We start from the raw sequence: 23,577 nt of genomic DNA on the forward strand, positions 1-23,577 counted from the left end.
AATGTTACGGAACATGGCAATGAGAAATTTAATGGTTTGGGGAAAAGTGTTCTAAAAATTTTGTTTGGGGAAATAATTTTTTTTCTCACAATTTTACCAACTTTTTTCACAAGGTACACACATAAAATGTCTGTCTGTTGGGTTTTAAGTGGACAGAAGTCCGAATTACATACAGAATATGTAACATGAGTGGTCTAAGACATTCCTGAATGTGTCAGTTGGAAGGTGGATAAAAGGTTTGATCCTTTCGACAAATGATCCTCACTGAAACACAATACTCTGAGTAAGGAGAGACTTTGATTAGAGAGAGTTTAAAGCAATGCTTGTTTGTTCAGGGTGCTTAGGATTACAGAAACACAATAGTCCGGAGACTGTTTGGTTGGATTAATGTTGTAATAGACATTAAAGGCAAGAACTAGTTAATTCTAATCAGGCAATACCGGTTCATCCACAACACTCTCCAAGGATATATCTTGGGTCTAGAAGGCCTACTACTGGAAACCGGCGGAGTATTAGTAAAGTCACACTAACTGACATTCAGCGCTGGGTATCATATCAACATTCAGATTATGAGTATGACACCTTAACCACAAGACCATGCTCCTGTGAGGTTTATCTGGCAGTCATTCCACAGAGTTGGATCAGCTGTACCACTAGAATTTAACATAATATATTTCATTCCTAATATTCTTGCTAACTGAGCAATTCTAGCTCGGAAACCCTAAACCAATGTAGCCAGGCTTGTGTGCAGGCTAATCTTGTCCTCCAGGAGTATTTCTGCCACAGCCTACACCTGCTATTGAGATCCCTATTTCAACAGTCTAACATTACAACAGAACAATTTTTCCACATGGAGTGGTAAAATGAAACTTCTTTGCCTTTACTGATCCTCAATAAAAACCATCTCCAGAGAGTCCTCTGCACTGAAAAATGTATGACTGTCTGTTTATACCGGAGTAAAGTTTTCATCAAACTTATTGAAATTTACTCAGGAGGTATCTTTGTTACGTAGCCCACTGAAAAACAGACAGATTTGAGATGGTTTATATTACAGTTTTGCTCGTCTCCAAAACTTTTCATATGAACAAAATATGCTTCAGACGTAAAAATTGTCAAAAGTCAAACTATTGTGAGGCTGTTGGTTGAATGTTGCAGTGGCATGTGAGTTATGACCATAACTAAAGTTCATTGTCATCTGGTCATAATGACAAATTATGTTGAAAGGTAGAGTTTTGGGTTCTGATGTAAGCTTTGGTATCAACGGAGGTTATCATCCAACTTTACACAATCACCTTGGTCAGTATACCCAAGATTAGCTGCTCTTTCAGTGCTGCCTGAGCATTTCTGACCAGCACTTTCAACAGGTGGTGTAAGGCAGGTAAGACAAGAGACCTGCTGTCTCTTGTCAACTGTGGTGAAAACATCCAGTAAGCTTCATCAAGTAAAGTTATAGTCAACTGGCACAACATGCCTCTTTATGCACATCAGACACTTTGACAAAGAATTTTCCAAACTTTTAAAACTTTCCACACCAAAAATTATTAGTATCATCAGAAAAGTAGGCTTAGCTATCCAATAGTTGTCTTTGTTTTACTCAATTTACACCTTCACAAGTTCTTTCTAAACTTAATACCTATGACAGGTAGAACACAACAGCGAACCCCACAACCTGACAATTGTCAAAAATCAATAAACGTGCTCACGTTGACAGTGCAACAGAATCCCGACTTGGCTGAAATTGGCAGCCTTCCTGATACCCTGATATCCCTAATAACCAATGGACCAATCCAGCTCCTCATCATGAGGGGAATACGAAACTCCTGTTACATATACCACCCACTTGCTCTAAGTGGGCCTGCCCAGTTTATAAAGTCCCCCCAAGAAATAAACGATCTCAGAAACTTTTGGACGAGAACGGAAGCACACCCAACACTACTGTCCAAGAAACGAACTTTGTGAATCGAATTTGCCTGCAGAATCGCACCACAAGAAACCATCAGCACAATGTCCCGACTCTCAATTGTAATCTTTGTGATGGCTGTCCTCGTCACCTTAACACAGGCCAACTGGTATGGAAAGCGAGGTAGGCAAACTTCTAAATCATTTCCATCAATTTGCACTTTTAAATGTCACTTTTGTCCAACATTGTTTCTCCTACATCTCCAAATGAACCCACAAAGTTCCCCATCAAAACTTGTGAGAATCATTGAAACCTTTTAGCTACTTTATATCCTAACAAACTAGAGCATCCCTTCATTGTAACCCCCACCACAAATGGACATTATCTTCATAACCCCATTCCCAAGAAATCATTAGAATATAATTGGCCTTCTTGAAAGCTCTTCTTCAATTGAAACATTGCGATATCTGTTTTTTTAAATGGCATGCTCTGAAGTCTCCAATGTGGTACCTTGTCCCATGAAACCAGAGAAAGTTCAACATATCGTCAGAAAAGTTCAGTTTCAAGACAAACTGTTGAATCACCAATTGCAAGGTATTCTCTCAATCTCTTCCGTAACTGGAACAATATCATGGGGGAAAATGACAATTCAAAATATCCCTAATCTTTTGATGTTGGAAGCAATTCAAGGAAGTGTGCACTTTTTCAGCTTGAACCTCTTGGCCTATAAGACCTAAGCAATATGATCAAGTTCTCCTGAGGAGTTACTGAAATCTACTAAAAATAACCTATTAGGAAGCTTAACAGTTTCCTGATCAGCCTGCGGTTATCCTTATCAATACTGGCGAGTTATATTATTGTATCTGAAAATGGAAAGACCCCTTGAGGCTACCATGACGTCCATGTAAGATCTAGACCTTGAGTCCCTCTTTTGCAAAGGTAAAGGAGTTACTGCGTTTAGAAGAAGATGAAGTGTTAGTTTCTTTCAGCTCTTTTCCTTTTAGGCAAGCAGACGATGGGTCTAAGAATAAATAATAACTGGCCTTGCACCATCTTTATAAAAACTTTCGTGGAACGATTGCCAGTGGCGCAGTGAATAAGTCTATTTGGTATATGAAAAAGGCTCTTGACACCTTATCGCTCTGGCCTCGTGAGCCTGTATCAAGTTTTCATCTTTGGAGAAGGCCAACTTATTGCAAGACTGTGGTACCCCGGGAATACTTCCTTACAATCTTTCTATCCATCTATTTACGTCATTCTGTTTTTCTGTCAGCTTACATTAGTGTTTGAATTGAGCCCCAGCAACATAATCGCAACCTACTTTCCCAGAGTTAAAAAGAGTGGATTCTTATTCAATCCATGATTGAGTATGGTACTAATTCATTGAAAAACTACACAACTCACAGCCGCAATTCTGAAAATTTTCTAATCAATGATTAAAAACGCTTTGAACTGAGTTGAAAATATCAACAGCAAATTAAATCGCAATCAAGTGCCACTTTCATGCTAAGAGGTACATCAAATTTCAAAATTTCCGCCGCGGAGAATTCAAGAAAATTGGATAATTTCTATGATGGAAACATACCTTTGGGTAGCGTTAGTGTCGGATGACTGTTTCAAGGAGGACACATAAGCAGCGCCGGAAAGGTTTTCTGACGGAAATTCTTTGCCACTTTTATTACCAGGAGTTTGATTACAAGGAAGCTGTTAATATCCCTAGGTTACTAGTTCTTTTTTGTAGAAACTCTAAGCTGTTTTAGCAAGAAGCCTCGACCAATAAAATGTCAATAATTCGTTCTTTATTGCTGGAGGCTAATATCCAAAATGAATACCCCTATCTGTTAAAACATTCTGAAACAAACCAATGTTTTTCAGTAGCGGTGGTGCTAATATGATCTCAATGTGATGTCTCTTCTAAGGAACCATGCATGTTACTTATTAAAGCCAGAATTCACTCCCGGGGAAAGTTTCCAACTAAACGGTTTTCAAGAAATCAAGGGGTTAGCTTATGGAATGCTAAGTTTGAATGGTCATAATCTGCAAGGTCTTTGGCTTCCTTGAACTGTGATGAGCCATCACTAGATAGCCAAGAAAGGGAGAAAGGTTGATCTGAAACCAGTTTCATCAAGGTCACCAGCAAACCTACACGATCACTTTGAAACTCTAGGCTGCCCAGCTTATATCTAAATGTCTCCATTTCTCTGTCACGGAAAACATCAGCAACTCTCCAACGCTAATTTGATACACTTGGAAACCCTATCTGAGATCACCCAGGTTGAGAGAACATGGCTTAAACATCTGAAATTGTGTTTCAGTAGAGCAAACAAAGGTCGACCTGACGAAAGGATAGAGTTTTAAAAGGCAATGGTAAAGGATACTAAGAAATTGTCTTCAGTCACACAGAGGGTTTAGTGACATTTTGTCAGGCTGCAACTGATACCTTTAGTTTGCTGTTTTGGATTCGAAATTCCTTCATTGCGATATTTTTATATATCAATAGTTTTGAGATAAGCTCTGATTGACTGGATCTCATGTTGGGCACAGGGAACTCCTACTATGTTTCAATGAAAGTTTATCCTAGTGAATGATTTAGACAATGTGTTCAAACCTCCATATTCTTATAAGCAATACCTTTATCATCAGAAAATATCTTGAGTTAGGATGGAGAAACTGCAAAGAGCTTGACTGGGCAAGCAAGAAGCTGGTATCGAGAACCAATTTATAAATTCATCATAGATTCCACACGTGACACTATAACGTTGGTAAGGATTAAGTGGGCCCAGAGGAAATTATCACACATCAATGATGAGGTCACTTGGAGGAGAGATGATTTTTGATATGAGGTGTCACCTCGGATGGTTGAAGGAGCTTAGCTCGCCCGCTTCAATGTCATACCTGATACATAGACATCTCTCCTTACCCATGTCAAGAGGATGAACTACACTTCCATTTCATTCAGTGCCAAAGTAAAAAATTCAAGAAAAACCTGAGGACTAATGAAACTAATGAAGCACACCAGCGTACATACGGCTTAAAAAACGCTTCTTTCTAAACTAGTTTTAACCAAATGTGACAGATGATGATGTTTACACCAGGCATGAGAATGTTGGCAGACCTTGCGATCGGCAGTCGGCACTGTTCAGGTTACTTTAATCACACTTTACTAGACCTTTTAATTTCTCAGAGAGCTTCTCTCAAAAGATATTAAGGACATAGAAATGAAATTCCTGAGGAAAATTTAGAAGTTGATGTTTATATTCTGATATCAACTACAATAGAGGTTATCGTCTGACTTTTGACTGTATCCTTTGACCACTAGCCAAGTCCAAATCACTAGTTTGTGGCTCCTTCACATCTTAGTGTATACAAGACAGTAGTGTCTTTCTGTTAGCCCGTTCAATGCGGAGATTGCTGAGTGTTGTCGGAAGTACCCGTGTTTGTAGGTTTGCTTTGTGCAACCAAATACCTCAGCAACAACATTGAACATAAAGGACATATTTGGCTGAAATACCAAGGCAGAGGCCAGATGTTGACATCCGTTCAGAAGAGATCAAAGATTATTATAACTGATTGACTCTGCATACTTTACACAATGTTGTTTTCATCTCATTAACCAAAATATCAGATATTCATTGATATTTGTCGGCAAACAAGACTGACATGCTTTAGCATAGTTAGTGATGATGTAAAGAACCTCGGGTCTAGCTGACATCACATCACAATGATCTGGTGACATACACAAGATTCGTGCATCTCGGCACTTGGCTTTTTCTGCAATTGCTTCTAAGTCGGAGAAACTGTTCTGATCCTCTTTTATATCAACTTACATAAGATCATCAGATAAGTTTGTGTGGCTTGCAGTCATTTAGTTTTTCTTGTGCAAATGACAGATTCATTGCTTTGGTCCCTTTTGCTGATGGCAACGTAAAAACGATTCTATCAATATCACGTGTATGACGACTTTTTGCCCTTATCCTATCATCTTATCTCACGTCCGACTCACCACAAGTAGTTTACAGCCTTTTTTGATGTGGACATGATGAAGGACAAGGATCTCTTCTCACAACTGACAATATCTTCCAGCCTAATATTTGGTCATAACCATAAAAAAATACTACCAATTCTTGAGAAAGGTGACAGATTTGTGTTGAAGGCATCATATCTCTAGCAAGGACTGATCAGATAGGGCTGTTTATATCAAGAGGTTTGGTCAAAATCTACCCAAGTCCACCTCAAGGACAGTTTGCTCCATTTACAATGGATGACCAGCAAGTAGTCGAGAGAGATGTCAAAATTTCAAAGAAAATGAATGGTTTTGGAGAGTGGAGGTTTTTCTCTTAGCCAGAGGTTTCGACAGGTTTAGAGTATTGATGCATATTTCTTGAGCATGGCATTGACATTTAGAGTTACAACCTGCAAGTGTCAAGGATTTCACCTTTTTGAAATTTCTTACAGCACTTTTTGCCCAATTACAGATTTTCTACCTCAGTTGACATCAAAATGAAAGAGTTGAATGAGAACATTTTCACCGAAAGCAGCTGACTCCAGCATATTGTTCAGATTTTACTTTCAGTGGGTTTTATTCATAGGGTATTCCAGCTACTCTTTCTACAACTGGGACCTGGTGTGTTTAAAATGAGTTCGGGATCAGCAACTGTTTTGATCCAACAATCAAAATACTTTATTTTCTATGGAATTGCCATCCAGTGGGTTTTCCCTTGTCAACATGTTCAAAATGGAACTATGCACCGTGGCAAAATGACCAGCAAACTTACCCAAACAACAAGTGACCCTATTGTGAAATGAACGGGGCATAAGTGACAGTCAGTCCTGTCAATCACTCATTTATAGGTGGTTATTTTAAATCCCTCGTGCCTGACAATGGCCAATCTCTTCTAATAGGAAGAATATGTAAGAACATACATGTCCAATAGGCCTAACATTGCTGAGGTAGTTTGCCCAATATCTTGAATCACAATCGAAAGTACACAGATGCGCTCCCACCCTCAGGGACAGGATTTAAACTCTCCAGGTACATATCTTCAACTAAAGTCACTTTGTTTCTTCTGATTTGCCTTCAATACTTGTGTTACACATGACCGAGACAGATGGCCCTTCAGCAAACCTCTCACAACTTCTTTGATTTGGTGTGTGGTAAACACAAGGATAAAATATCACAGAAGAACTCTCTTTGGACCATTTTCTCAAAAAACAAAATCAGTCAGCAAATCTAACACCATATAAAAATATCACTGATGAATTCTCTTTCAAATATGAAAGAACCTTCAGTCAAAGTCCATTGTTATTCAACACTTGATCTGTTTTCACACCTTCACCAGAGGGCTGCTTCAGTCTGACACAGGTCATGCACTTGATCAAAGGAGAGACAACAACACCAACTAACAACAGTTTTTAAGAACTAACTCAATGAAAGAAAAAGACTTGACATGTGAACCATGACTTGTCAGTTTCATCATGCACAGCTGAAAGGTTTCCTGAACAGCACGTCAAGGTGTTGGTATTGACACCTATTGGTATCTTCTCATTACAATTTCTATGAAAATATTTTTTCAGCAGAATATTGTTGCCAGCAGAGCCACTTGGTATCAGTGTACTGTAACAAGGAGTTCATATACTACTTGGTACTGATATCAGTGTACTGTAACAAGGAGTTCATATACTACTTGGTACTGATATCAGTGTACTGTAACAAGGAGTTCATATACTACTTGGTACTGATATCAGTGTACTGTAACAAGGAGTTCATATACTACTTGGTACTGATATCAGTGTACTGTAACAAGGAGTTCATATACTTAGAGAGTCAACCTAGCTATTGGTCCCAACTTTCAAAGGTTCCCTGACTTTACATAAGACTGAGAGTGAACAGTGTCCTTCATGTAATAGCAGCTTTTATATTTATCATGTTGAGATAAAAGGGTTCGGTAAGATTCTGACAATTTCTTTTTTTTCTTAATCTTATTGTTAGAGCACAATCCTCCATGTACCACACCATCAAAGGTGACACTGGGACAAAAACAGCTATCAAAGAGAATCATTTGAACTGCAAAATGACAAATGCAGCTAATGTTGTTGCTCCGCATTGATGCACATCAGAAGTCAGGCAGATTATTTTTTTGATATGGATTCTTTTCAGTGCAACATTCCACATTCATCAGCTTAATCTTCGGACAGTCACTGATGCCTCTCATCATGCATGGATAGCCTTAGATAACCTTTGTCTTGTGGACATCTTTTTCTTTCAGCTGCTTTCGTGATTTACTGTTTTCAACACTGTGGTATATTTGGCTGCCAACCCAAATATGATTTTTGATGGCAAATTGTGGCTAACTATTCCAATCACGTGAGGTGTTGGTTTGATTACGTTATCTGATAGAGTTAGGGATGGAATCTCACTAGAAGTAGAAGCACAGTTTGCCCCCTGTATCGGAGATGTCTAAAATGGACAATCCGTTTTATTCTAGATTTCGTTTCCTTCTAGGTGTTATTAGCAAATGATTGACGACATGTGACATGGCATGACACCATCATCCATGGCGTGTCTTATACGCCCAGGTGAAGTTTATTGATAACTTCATTCGGATGAATTTATTCGATATTGCCAGGATAAAGAGTCTGCCTTGCTAAATCAGATAACAGTGTTAAGCTAACATTGTAAGGGAGTTGGGCAGGGTTGAGAGTTTCCCGTTTCTGATCGTAAGTTATTCTGGTTTGACCTTTATATCTGGCTGACAGAAAGGTGAAGCGGTGATCACACCCAATATGACCAACACTAGGTATCACCACTCATCAATCCAGGAAGAGGAAAGCCCCAGTCACTTGCTACCATGATGGTTTCATAGACTCCCAGTCACTTGCTACCATGATGGTTTCATAGACTCCCAGTCACTTGCTACCGTGATAGTTTCATAGACTCCCAGTCACTTGCTACCGTGATGGTTTCATAGACTCCCAGTCACTTGCTACCGTGATGGTTTCATAGACTCCCAGTCACTTGCTACCGTGATGGTTTCATAGACTCCCAGTCACTTGCTACCGTGATGGTTTCATAGACTCCCAGTCACTTGCTACCGTGATGGTTTCATAGACTCCCAGTCACTTGCTACCGTGATGGTTTCATAGACTCCCAGTCACTTGCTACCGTGATGGTTTCATAGACTCCCAGTCACTTGCTACCGTGATGGTTTCATAGACTCCCAGTCACTTGCTACGGTGATGGTTTCATAGACTCCCAGTCACTTGCTACCGTGATGGTTTCATAGACTCCCAGTCACTTGCTACCGTGATAGTTTCATAGACTCCCAGTCACTTGCTACCGTGATGGTTTCATAGACTCCCAGTCACTTGCTACCGTGATGGTTTCATAGACTCCCAGTCACTTGCTACCGTGATAGTTTCATAGACTCCCAGTCACTTGCTACCGTGATGGTTTCATAGACTCCCAGTCACTTGCTACCGTGATGGTTTCATAGACTCCCAGTCACTTGCTACCGTGATAGTTTCATAGACTCCCAGTCACTTGCTACCGTGATGGTTTCATAGACTCCCAGTCACTTGCTACCGTGATGGTTTCATAGACTCCCAGTCACTTGCTACCGTGATGGTTTCATAGACTCCCAGTCACTTGCTACGGTGATGGTTTCATAGACTCCCAGTCACTTGCTACCGTGATGGTTTCATAGACTCCCAGTCACTTGCTACCGTGATGGTTTCATAGACTCCCAGTCACTTGCTACCGTGATGGTTTCATAGACTCCCAGTCACTTGCTACCGTGATGGTTTCATAGACTCCCAGTCACTTGCTACCGTGATGGTTTCATAGACTCCCAGTCACTTGCTACCGTGATGGTTTCATAGACTCCCAGTCACTTGCTACCGTGATGGTTTCATAGACTCCCAGTCACTTGCTACCATGATGGTTTCATAGACTCCCAGTCACTTGCTACCATGATGGTTTCATAGACTATAATGTAGAAATGGTTTCAACATTGAGGTTATTTCCTAGAGAGGCAGCGAACACCATGAACGAAAGAAAACATTTGATCAAGAAAAATACTGCTTACAGTTTCATATTACCAATCAATCATTGATTTGCTGTGAAAGAAAATGGTCTCTTTAGGTTCTTTCCTGAAACTTGAGAGCCACTGAATTACAGGTTTTCTTGCTTGTGATGTTTTTGGAGGTGTCTCTCATATGACAGCTGTGTCTCACTCTCTGACGCAACAGATAAGATGTTATCAATGCAACTGACTTATGTGTGATAGATTTAGAGCAGCGGAAAAATGAGCACCAATTACTCAATCTTAGATAGAATTTCCCTTTAGTACCATCCATGTCTGCGATGAGGAGGAAATCATACTCATTAGGATATGAATGACAGCAACTTTAAAGAATTTCCTTGACTAAGCATTGATTAATTGCCAGACACTACATTTTTGCAATGCATTTTATTCCTTCACATATGAAATGTAATGTAAGTTCTTATGTAGTGCTTTGTACTGTACAAGTTAACTGTCCCAAAGCACTATACACTCATTCTTCACTCTGATCCTGAATCCTTTCTGTAGAAACCAAGGATTGCACATACTCCGCCCCACCATTTCAGGCCAGTTGAAATTACTGAGTGGCACTGGTCTAGCCTTGAACCAAAGACCTTCCGAATTCCAGAATTTGGCTATCGCATGAAAGCGTCAAGGATACACTAATGATATAATGTTTACCGGTTGTAAACAAAATATGCCAAATATCGCTTCACAAGTTCTTCATATCATTCTTGATACCTTTGAACAGAAGAAATTGATAAATATTCCTCAAGATTAATATCTTGGGTCGCTAATGAAGTTAACTCTTTATGATTCCAACTAGAAAATGGAAGGTGTCTGTAATCAAGACAGGCGGTTCCAGGTCATTAAGTCTGCTCATGCCCATCTACCGCAAGACTGTCCATCCTTCCCCAGGGTCTTACATTATAACTGTGACTATTCCAGTCTTATACAAGCCGAAGGACATGCCCGGCTGACACTTTCCTAGTTTGGCCATGGTGGAATTGGCCAATAGTACCGTGTCAATTTTGGTCATATTGTGGTACCGCTATAATAACCGCTCTGATTGCCCCTGAGGCTTTGTGGACCTGATGATTCTGTGACCTTTGTGCTTAAGTTCTTGTGCAAGACACTCTGATCTGTATGTTAGTGGTGTCGGTAACTTCAATACTTCAATAGAATGTTCAGTCATGCAAGGAAGAAAAGAACCCAACCAGATTGAAAATGTTAGTGGAGCCATTGGTTCTAAAGTGTGCTACTGACAGTGACAATCATCTGTGTGCAACATTCCATGACACTAAAAGGAACTCCATGCTGCAGATCATTATCACATATCCAGATTCCAATCTACAAACCAGGCACGTCAGTGATGCATTTGAATCGCACAGACAACGTGCACATATAACCTGTCTGATACGTACTGTAGCCAGTCACAATATGTTGGACACAGCAAGGTATTTTACTGTGACCTGTACTGTAGACATATAAACCTGATTACTTAGAGCCAACAAACAAACAAATGAACACTCAATTGCAGTCATCATCTCAACTCGATGATATTGCCGGATGACTAAATAATAATAATAGTTCCATTATGTGCCGCTGGCTATTATAGACAACATGTCAATATCACATTCTCGTGGATATCGTGAATGGTACTGCTGTCATCAAGGCCCCGAGCCATGGTAGGACAGAGCTTTAAGAACGCCTCTGTTTCTGTCACTTCGATCTCAGTTGAAATGTACACAAGCACAATTTTTCATATTTGCAAGTTTGTCTAATTGTTTCTTCTTCACCAGAATCAATACTTGCTTTCGTTGCAGAGCTCTATATTTCGTTTTTCTATTTTTACCGCTAGGATGTTTACCTACATTCGTTTAAAGCTTATGGCCTTGTAAGCTTACATGTACTTTGGAGATTATATTTCGCAATAAAGCACCGTATGAATCCAGAAAAGACCTCACAACAACAGGCCAAAAACAACTCTTCCACGCTGTCCTGTGGTCATTATTCACCCGTGCCCAGATTAGCCCGATCACATTCTATCAGTGTATAATTACCAAATGACCATTAATTACTGCTAATTACTTGCTGTTTTGGATGAGCTACACGCTCGTTTAGCTTCGTTAGTGATGTGACAGAATCACATGCAGACATTCGAGGGAATCTCACTGTAGGCGTTGAGAAGTTTTGTCTTGTGGATGTAAGAAGAGGACCAAATCTTACTTCTTCTGGCCAGAAGTATTTTGGGTTTGGCACGGAGGTGGTTTGATTAGAGGTGAAAACCTTTCTTGGCGAATGGTCTTGATGGCAGCAATTGATTTTGAGCCTTGGTATCTCTCGATTCAGTCGTATTCAAGACAAAGATGCAACACAATTTACCTATAATAACAAATAGATTGGAAATGCTCCTTGGGGTTAAACTCTATTCACTCCAGTACTGCTGTATATTTTTCTTTGTTGTAAATGGAATTTACAGATTCACTAAATCTGATTAAGGTTATCTTCACTGGGTTGCCATTTGCAGACATTCTCTGACTTATACTAAACCCCATCTTGACTTTCAAAAGTCTAAACACATTGTGACAACATCAGAGGCAAGGGATTTTAACCCATTGTTTATGTTCATTAACCCTTCTGCTTGCAAAATTGCCAACAAACAGGACCAGATTTTGACCATTTTGAGGTAAATGGGTAGTGGTTAACGCATTAGTTGACATTTTTGTTGATTACGAATACATTTGCCACCCCCCCCCCCCCCAATAATGGTATTCTTAGTAGAAGACATGTGTTTATTTCAAAATGACCAAATCCCCAGGAGCAGAAGACGCAGAGATTTTTCCAATAACTGATATGAATTTAGGAATGCCAATGAAACGAATGGCTGTGACAGCTTTCTCAGAAGCAATTAAGTTATGCTTGGGTTGTTCTGTTTTGGTTAAAAGTTGCTTATTTATGGTGCTGCCACCTACACTTTCTGGTAGAAACAAATTTTGGTCACATGCTCCTCTCTTCTGCCCAGGCAAACAACATGACCATTATGAGTAGTCATGAGTAAGCAGGTTCATTTATTGATTTAAGTTCAACCAGTAGTCCTTTATCTGTGTCAGCTACAGAACTTGGATCTAAGTCACGGACGTCATTGAACAGATGGAAAGAAGGTAAAGAAACAAGTTCATTATTGCAACACCCCACATGATATCAGAATTCTGTCAATAACTTTCTTCAGAATAAAGCCTTGTGTCTTTTACTGCACCTCAGCAAATCTATTCAGTGATAGTGGCTAGATGCCATGGGTCAACTTTGCACTGCGGCACTCTGACAATCAAAGGTACTTGTCACCGGTGACACTGGCCACTTTTTTCTGGTCAGACATAAGAGAATAACCAATATTCTCACAAACCACTTAAACACTGTGATCAGTAAAAACAAAACCTAATCAAAAGTAAATGAGCAAAACATCCCACGGTATCCATTGTTGGCGAGACCCCATTAATCTGCGACAAAATTGATACCACACCTGTGCCGCGATCCAATTGCAAATGGCCGTCTCATCATTGGTTCCCACGACGATCTTACATGATACCACATAATTCAGCCCTCTTTACCACACCATAAATATTTCATAGCGATCATGGATGCAGAATGTTATTTGAGCTGTGCAAAGCGTTACTCAGAGACTAACCCACTATAATAACAGTTTTGGACTCCGATTTCTCGGGAGTTAATTATCGAGCACAAGTCTCAGGGGGTATTGTCACTTATTAAATCATATTACGTTAAGTTTGGCTCTAAAGTACCATTTAAATGATCACATTACAGAATTTTCAAAATGTCCTTTTTACTTATATCTACTAATGAAAGTAAGGAGACTGAATAGACTGGTATGCAATGATATGGCTTGGACAGATTCACCTTATGAAACGTGGTGGACCATTATGCCGAGCTGACTTTCTTTTCCATATTTGTAATGATTACTGCCAAACAAAGGGCCAGTCTTTGAAGAAAACCCTTCACATATCAATTCTCACAAAGTAGATAGCCAACACTCTCCCTACACTGCATCTAGATGTCATAGTAATTCAGAACGTTGTCTGCTGGTGAATCCTCAATTCCTTTGAAACTGATAATCACATTGTTACTTGTGTCTCCTAAACTTGCACAGAGAAGTGTCCATTAACCACCAATTTCTCAGCATATCTGAATCATTCATACTTCAAAAGAATCCTATCCTTTCTTTCACGATGTTCATTTGTTCTCTACATAAGAAAGACAAGAGGCTCTCCTCAAAGATAAAAGATGTGCACACATCGTGGAAGAAGTTTCTGCTGCAATTAAGTTCGGAACTTGATGTAAAACAGGAATTGCTGATCATGGGGTGGTCCAGATACAGGCGGAATGAATTCAACCGGAGAAGGTAGAATGATTAGGGGTGGTATTAGGACCTTGGGCAAACTACTTGTCCTGGTTTGGGGTTGAGACTGTTAGCTAATTCTCATGTTGCAAACATTACCTGGTCCACAGTCACTCAAACAGATCAGAATGTAATACTGATGCAACCAGATATTCGGTTAAATAAAGGAAACTTGTTCGAACACTGGTTATGCCTCAGCTTTACCATGCCTCTAGGGCTGCTATTGATATTCAATAGAGGGATTGATATCAAGCTTGTACAAGCCGATAGAATGAAAACTTCCTCAGCTTAGACTCTGATGGCATGTGTAACATGTACTTTTTTTCATTAGCATCAAAAGAAACATCATATTTGATCATTTTTCACCCTAGGAGTTCTTCTTTTGCATTCAATCTATCTTGGAGGAGTTTCCTCTAAAGCTTTAGCGAGGGATGTACATAGAAATATGATAGTTTTTGTTCAAATCTGGTTCCACCACAGACAGACATAAAAACTAAACCAAGTATCCATTGGCCACTGTGGTAAGAACAATGGTTTGCAATTAGGGGATGTAGAGATTGATTATCGGTTCATCTCTGTATGGTCAAGAGAAAGGAGCAACTATCAAAAACATGGCCCTTCCATTATACCAAGATCAATACAGTAAGATAACAAAGAAAACCCCTTGGGCCACTGAGATGATCATCTCCTCCTTTGGTGTTTTTCTAGACTATTGGAAACTGCTGGTATCGCATGCTAAGCCTTGGGAAATGATCGAGCAACTCGGGAGACAAGTTTCCAGCAAGTTTGTACCAGATGCTGGAAGTGGTTGGTGTATCTTGATGTATGGCAGACCCCTTTAGCCTATATCTAGCCAAACCTATCTTTGACAGGTTCCCCAAATAAGCCACTGGTAGGTCAAAAATAGTAACAGAATGAAAGAATTTGATAAAAGACTCTGGTGATAAGTAGATAAGTATGATCATTCCCACTGAGACAAGTCTGAGGACCCTTAAACCTATAAGAATCTCTCGTTATCAAAATGAAATAAATGCCCGGCAACCTTAAAATCTGTAACGAAGCTATTAAAGAACCAATTTACCAAGCAAACGTCTCAGAAATGAAAGTTCAGACACTCGGACCAATTTTGATCAGATACAGACCAAGTGTAGCTGCAGGGACTTTGAAACATATCTTAACAAGAATAAGTTACCACCACTTAAACTCACATGTCTGCAGGGCTTAAAGGTATTGGGAGCTTGATTTCAATTCTCTTGCAAAATCTGGAGAGCACTGCCTTATAAATTCAACAATCACAGAGTGCCAACCAAATTTGTTGCAATGACAACTAGATTTAGGTAGAGTGTCCATGCCTTTCTTCTTACATTTCCTCCCTCAGTAAAACAAAAGGTCTGTCACTAGCTCCCCATTCCATTAATTAGAAGAGGCCCTGAGAGGGTCACCTTTTTAATCTGCATGCTTCATTAGTGATGGACTCTCATGCCACACAGCGATATGACGATATTTGCCACCACCTCAGGGCGGGCTGAATCTTATTCACAATCTGATTGGTTGTTAATTTTGTCTCTAAATTGAATCAATCAGAATGAAACAGCGGCAAAAGATGAACAAGAGCTCTTGGCACAACGTTTTGATATAGTGTCCATGGGACATTTTTAAGACAAACAGTCACATCGCAAGGTTGGCTTTGTAGCTCAGCTGACAAACAATACTTTGAAGTTTTGTTGACAGGCATTGTCTGACAGAGATTTGCTAACAGAGATATCCACTTGGGAGGTTCCCCAATGTAGATCCTATAAATCTTCTAGTTCCTTCAACAGTCTTCAAAGGCTTTCTGAAGTGGCAAAAACCAGTTGAGACATCAGTGGCTGTTAGTGCTAATCCACTGACATATCATTCAACAGTGTCATGCCAAAATAAAGCCATTTCTCGGCAACCAAGAATAGACTACAACATGCGATCCACAGCACACGTTTTTGCCATAATTACATTTCGCACTGCAGCTTCCCAGCAAACCAGAAAATGTCATGAAATTTTGCAAATAAATATGTCGAATTGAAACGTTTGATGGTGGCATTTTGCACAAAAAATCACTTTAGATTTGAAGGGTGAAATCGCTAAAACAAACTCAACGAAGTGTAGTGAAATATCTGGAAGAAATTAAATTACTGCACTCGGAATGGAAGAGAACTAGATAGGTTTCTTTCTAAAAGACCAAGGCTTTCCTGTTTAATGCAACGTATGTTTTGAAATGCTCAGATTTGATGTTGACTGTTTGTGGATATGAAAAGAGTTTTGTTTTATAGTTGATTTGTTGTCTCTAGATATGAAAGGTAATGTTGAGTATATTAGATTTGCATAAACTGGAAATCTCATCTGCATGTTGCATCGAAGGGGGTTCAACACACTGAGTGACACTCCTTTTTTTGCTCTTTAATACATTAAACTGCCAAGTTTTGAGCTGCTAAATCTTTGCAATTCACTAAATTTCAAGCAAAAATAATCTATCTAACTTTCTTTATTTTGGTTGATTACAAATTGTCTTTCAAACATCAGCCCCATCCTGACAAACTGAGAGCTTCCTTTTTGGTATCAATCGAATTAGCCAGAGACAACAGTTTGAAATGAAAACGTAATGCATGGATGTGCCTTTGCATTCTAATGGGGTAGAAGGATATGACATGGAAATCCACTGCTTCTATTGACTGTTGTCACTGTCAAGCATGTGGCTATGCCTTCAAGCATTGGAAGTTATGTTACACAAGTCAATGCGATTGGATATTCTAAAGCAGGAATAAGAATTATATAAGGTGTCAATTAGCCATTTCAACAGCCTTCATTCAGCAAACAAAGAGCAGAAACAAAATGATCTGGCTGTTGGTATTCATGGTAAGTGAGCCAATTCCTGAACAGACTTTAGAATCACTTCAGTATTATTCCAAGCACACTGCAATAACCAGTGTTGACCGACTGAACACCAACAAAAAGTGACCCAGCAACATTAATTTTTAGTAATACCTGGGTGAGAGAAACAATCATACAAGGGTTACTGGTATGGTGGATCAAATATAAAGGGGCAGCCTGCGGCCACATCCTACGAGATCAAACATACCCGAGATACCTCATTTAGGAAAACAATCAGAAACATATTGAGGCGCGTCCCCAAGTTTTTTCTCAACTGCCAAAATTTGTCCATCCTTGATTGTAATGTCTGATTAAATATTAGTGGCAGATAAAAGGAATTGCCCTGCGGCAATAGCGGATCTTGGGAAGACACCATGTGGTGTTGGGATTGTTATGGAATGCCACTGACGCTTTTATTGGTTGCTTCACAGACGCGACAAATCCATCAGCCAAGTGAGCCTTCGGTAAACGCCACACATGAGATTCTCCTATACCGAAGGGGAGATTGTAACCTGATCGCGCTATCCAATCAAAAACTCGAGGGGTCAATTTGAACCAAACGAAAACTCTGATCAGGCATGTGTTCGCATAACGGCGCCAACAGGGAATTTGTGAATTGTACAAATCTGGCAGAAGACACCTATAAGACCAAAGATGTGTATCTTTCTGGGTGTTTTACCCAATTGATGAACGTCTGCCACTCTGAGCTGATGGCTGATTCAGCAGACATGAGACAGGAGCAGTATCACAGTGGCAAAGCGATAGGCTTTACTGGTTTCAGGTCGCAATAGATTCTTCTGAAGGTTTTCATGAACAGATGACCAAGGTATCACTGAAAAATATAACAATCAAACATTGGTCAAAGGTGCATCTTAGCCTTAAAAAACTCAATCCATTTAAAATATCAGAGGTCCTGCAGGTCTGATGAGACATGAAAGGGAAGACAATAAACGCCTTTGCCCAGCTTGATTTACCATGAGTGTTGTTTGAAACCGCCAGTCACCATTGTTGTTTGGCTTCAAACTCATAAAGCCAAAACGACACCTAGCTGCTGCCCCCTCACTTTGAATCTTCTTTCGTTTTCGATTTCAAAGTGAGATTATATCTGTTGATGTGTTCCCTGGTGGTTTATCTAGAAATGGCTTGAATGTCAGTTAAGCTTACTTTAATCCTCTATGGGGGGAGATTAGCTAGAGTTGGACGAATATAGGAGAATTTGAGCTGAAAGATTTTATCAGTTTGTTTTCATCTGGTCAAAGTGTTGCTGATATACTGAAAGAAAATAACTTCCAAAGTGTGTATGGTGTACTTTAAGATTCTTTCACTTTGATGACTGACTTTCATTGGTGGCAGAAAAGTGCAAGCAAGCAAGCAAGCAAACATTTCATTTTCATTATTTTCACAAATGGTGGATCAATAACTAGTTTGAAAATTATAATTGTTACTAAACCAGATTAGTTTACGAGAAAAGTGCGAGAACTACTCAAATAATGCGAGTGAGACTGTGTAGAGGACTGGTATTAACTGGTATACACTCATTGACAGGGTGAATGCTGTCTGCTTGAATGAACACCAACCAGGTATTAGTTGTACATTGTAATGGTTCATTGGTCTTAGTCAATTATGATTACATATAATACATGTATTATGTAAGAAACACCAAAGACCTTTAGCTGTGCCCAGTCTTCTGTTGATCAGAAGGAAGCAAAGAATGCCAGGATTCTGACTTTATAATAATAATAATCATGAGACTTATACAGCCTAAATCCAACTGGTTTCAGTCGCTCACATTACCCCTTTATAAGGATAATAGACACATGATCATGACCTTGGGCAGGTATTTGATCTCGACACTTGAGGAGACAATCTCCTCATCAGTGAGAATCATACTGAGTTACGGTAATGTCATATATCGGTGAATGTATCGATAATAGGTGGCTTTTTAATCGACGACTCACTCTAATCTTCAAATCATAAAAAAACTTGAGGTTCACCACAAAAATGTTTCTTTCCTGTTTGTTGAGTTCAATTTCGATTTTTTTCTCATGAACATTGCAAATCCTATGAGAATTAAAAGATGACGTGAGTTTGTAATTCTTGAGGCGAAAACTTTAATGCTTCATGTTTCCTTTGAAAAAATATTGGAAATCCGTTTTCTTTGATATGAAATGTTTCCTTGTACTTGGAGGAAGCACTAATTATCAGTCCTTGATAAAACGGCAATTCTCTGGAAAACGGATGATCAGACACTTTCAACTCAATTCAATAAAAGAATGATACATTTAAAGAAGTAAAATGTACAGGTAACTGTAGATAATCACATTAAAGTCCATTAAAAAGCACTCTATAATTAAGAATCAATATGAATACAGATTATACACATCATCAACTGATGCAATAGGAAACTCGAAACCTAATCTGTTTTAATATCTATCCCGGCGTCCCTCATGCCCGTTATGATATTCATTTGATTGGCTACTTTGGCTCGTGGCAAAATAAGATTAGTAGCTACGAATGATATCGCCAGCAAGCATCGCCATCACAAGGAACCAATCAGGGTAGAGCTTGGCTATGATGGGCAGATTATACCACCAAAGTTGGCACAGGGTCAATCTAAAACAAGTGTAACTTGATTATACAGCAGCCCGGAGCAGATGGGATATTAAATCGAAATTCTGCATTTAAAGTAAACTTTAAACCTGTAGTCTGTGAATATTTCAGAATGATTGAATACTTGTCCAGTTCCATTTTGTCAAGCACGGTTGAAGTGCTTTGCAAGTTAGTTGGTCTATGGTTGAACACAATGCTAATCATGTGAAGTTCAGTCTTTAACTTGGTGCCAACTTTCACTTGCCATTATCTCCTAAACTAGAGACCAACGTGTAATGGACAACAAGGCCCTTAAGGCAAAGCAATATTGGAGAAGAGATTTTGGTGAATCTATAGGATATTGGTGCAACATAAACTTGTCTGTTAATTTCACTAACTTTTGATTTCTTTTTGTCATCGTTAAAGCTCTGATACAGGTGCAGTGTAAAAGCTCTGTTTCTTCTTGGAAGGGAAGTCTGTCAATACTGTAAATCATCACTGATGCATTCCGGTGCCATCAACACTTTGTGACAGCAGGAACTCAGTTAACCTCCACAGATTATCCAATTGCAACATGGGCCCAAGCAATTGGATAACCATAAAAGAAGTTAGCGAACTCCTGGTCACAGCATCAAAACTATCTGGCACAAAAACGGACATCTTATAACTTGGTAAAGCACAAAAATATCTAAGAGAACAGGAATTACAAATGTTTGTTTTTTCCGAGAGAAACCTGTAAAAGTATCCTCATGGTATATCATGTCAAGGCAACAAAGCCCTGCGCATATTACCATTTCCCGATATCCTCCTCCTCGTCACCTGAGCTAGCAAATATCGAAGTTTTCAAAGCATTTAGACAGTGCAACTTGAGGCCCAAAGATGAATGGGATTTTTACACCATGTCCAAAGCATTCTGTTCGTTTCTTAGGAACGAATAAGGCTTATTTTGCCTGCTTTGTGTACCTGACAAAGTGGGGGTCTCTATCCCAAAGTTTCATTGAGCAAGACAATGTGACCCACTTATAATCTTCCCACCAATCAAGCAGGGTTTGCCTACACATGGGTCTGCACTGAGAGTAACCAATCTTTAAAATGAGCATGGCAAGAGGCCTTTTGATGATGGCTACATTTGGACATGTACACACGGCCATAAGGACTCCATTTACCAATCAAGGATTCCATAATGAATCCTTGCTACAATGAATGAAAAGGTATGACTTCAAAAAGTCTATGGGCTATTTAGGCCTATAGTACTGACACCCACACCTCTCTTGTAACTGATGAACTTTAAATACACCCAAGGGGCGTGTGGTAGTGGGAAAAGGTCAGAAACAGACTCAATATTACTGTCAATGTCTGAGTGGATTACACAAAGCAGTGCAGCATCAACCCTTTTGATACTGAACGTGTTGCATCAAGCAGAGATTAATCTATGCTTGAAAGATTGCATACAGTTGTGTTTTCTCAGCATCAAAATAGTAATGACTTTAGGCACAACGTGTTTTATCAGCATCAGTAATAACGTACTTCTTACACTTCAGGGAAGAAGAGCAAAAGGCAGTCGTGAGACTGAGATTGAGACAAAGCGAATCTCAAATTTTTCTCTCTTTTGGTCTCAATTTTACTTTTTTCATGAAAAACTCATCAAAAGATTCTGTCCATGTCTTTGCAGAGGATAACAAATTCCAAGATTATCTCCAGGCGATCAGATCCTCAACCCAAGATTCCACATACGATGCACAGCGAGTACTAAAATCCATTGCTTATATCGTCCATGCATGGGAGTCGAAGGAACGTGCTGTAGAGGATGCCACTAGGTCATCAAGCTAAGCGGCCAACATGGCTGGTCTGCTTCCTCGAAGAGGTACGTAACACCATATTTCATTAAAACTGTCAAGTTAGAGTTAAATGATAACTTTCTGCCTGCTTTTTAGATGATTTCCAAAAATTGACTTTCTTCAATGAATTTTCATGTAAAATTAGGCAAGAGAGATAAATCGTGGAACCAAGGACATCATTTTGGAGCAAACACAATTTCTGACTGTCGAAAGTTACTTCCGACTCCGTTAACGGTTATTGCTTTCTCTTACAGAGACCTCTGGTGGTGAGTGCGTGCAGCGAACATTCAAGTGAAGTGTTACGAAATCGGCCATCACACTATTTCAACAAAAGATCAATGAAATCTTTCCTACACCTTCGAATCCAGTCATGTGTGCACACGGTACATCTTCAGCAAATAAAGACAACACACCAAGCCCTGTTGAAGACTTCAAAAGACACTCTCAGTTTCCTTGGTCGCAAGTGTAAACTGCTACGATCTCTTGGTACCTTTTCCATGTCAATAAGATCTAAGCGCAGCTCGGACCTTTTTCTATCATCTGACCTTAGTTCGACAGAGCTCACTGCTCCAAACCAGTTTGAACTGGAAGTGATCTTCAGACCTATTGTCTGTTCATCCCTTGTTCAATTGGATACTCATTCCTGATCGCCAATGTGGCGGTAATTTGGCCAATTTGTTTCTCTTTGTAGGGAGCTGAGGTCGAACTGACATCAAATAATCAATTGCTGTGCAATTTCGTCCGGCAAAGTTGAGCAGTCAGAGCAACTTTACAGACTATCGCTCCACAGCTCATAAAACAAAGCACCTTTTACAAAGACACGAAAAGGTGCGGTACAATCAGCCAATCAGGCAATCTGGGAAACTCCCCCAAAATTAGCATCGGTCAATTGGCAAAACGACCGTCATTCGTAATCTGGTCTAATTGCATCATGCCATTGTCTACAGAGCGGAAAAATGCTCCGGTGGAAATGGTTGATCCAAGAATTACAGTTAATCGCTCACTATTACCGCGTAGTATGGGTGCATGAAGTTGCCCTTTTTGTTGAAATAGCGATAATAAGATCTTAGCAACGCAGTCCAGGAATATAGAAAATGTACCCAGAGATCGTGTAGACTCACTTTAATTAGACCTGCTCTGAAACTTAGAAAAGCATCTGGAATAAAACACTGAACCAATGTATGTGATCTTCCCTTGTTATCGATGAATACAGCTAGACAATACTCTTCCTACAATAATAGTAACCTTCTTTCAAATTCATCTTTTTGTCATCGTCTTTCTGTGCAAACTCCTCTGGTCACTGCATCAGAAGAGGCCATTCAGGAAAGTGGGGGAGTTTCACCCCCATTTAACTGTAAATAGACTCTTCTTGTTAGGACATTAGAGGAGTTCCCATTTCAATGTATAGACTCTTCCAGTTAATGCATTAGAAGAGTCCATTCAGGGAATTGAGGGTATAAAGGTTACTGTAGAAATCTCAGGACATTTAGGAAACCTATCATCACAGAAACCAAAATATTTAGGAAGCTTTAGTCAACCATGTTTATGGTAGGTAAATTCAATAGTAATACAATTACGATGTACATTCTCTCGATCATATCCATTCTCGATGACACCATCTTTTGTCAATCCAAGAACAAGCTTGCCTGTTATGTGATGTCCGATTGGCTAATAAATTCACCTGGATTCACTCATGGTTTAAATTATTAACAAGTCTTTGTGTTACTTCTTTTTGAATATTCTTCCAAAGTACTCTCTCATTTCCACATATAAATAAGTTTCACTGAATTGTGATTGAGGGAGAGTGATAGGCCCTTCAATAGTCCAGTGAATGATTATGACATCACCTTTGATGGGAAGTGTGCTCCA

At 39.5% G+C, this 23,577-nt stretch overlaps 1 protein-coding gene and 1 long non-coding RNA gene across 2 annotated transcripts in view; one reads left to right on the forward strand and one right to left on the reverse strand.

The window, feature by feature from the left end:
* Nucleotides 1–23,577, reverse strand: part of LOC135496713 (H(+)/Cl(-) exchange transporter 6-like) — a 42,036-nt gene that overhangs the window by 6,524 nt on the left and 11,935 nt on the right. The window lies entirely within an intron of this gene.
* On the forward strand, nt 1,969–23,421 carry LOC135496714 (uncharacterized). The gene is made up of 3 exons (XR_010448712.1): nt 1,969–2,083; nt 21,543–21,734; nt 21,963–23,421. It is a non-coding gene; the product is annotated as an uncharacterized LOC135496714 (long non-coding RNA).

The sequence above is a fragment of the Lineus longissimus genome, chromosome 12 (assembly GCF_910592395.1).
Source record: "Lineus longissimus chromosome 12, tnLinLong1.2, whole genome shotgun sequence".
In the NCBI taxonomy this organism is placed as follows: domain Eukaryota; kingdom Metazoa; phylum Nemertea; class Pilidiophora; order Heteronemertea; family Lineidae; genus Lineus; species Lineus longissimus.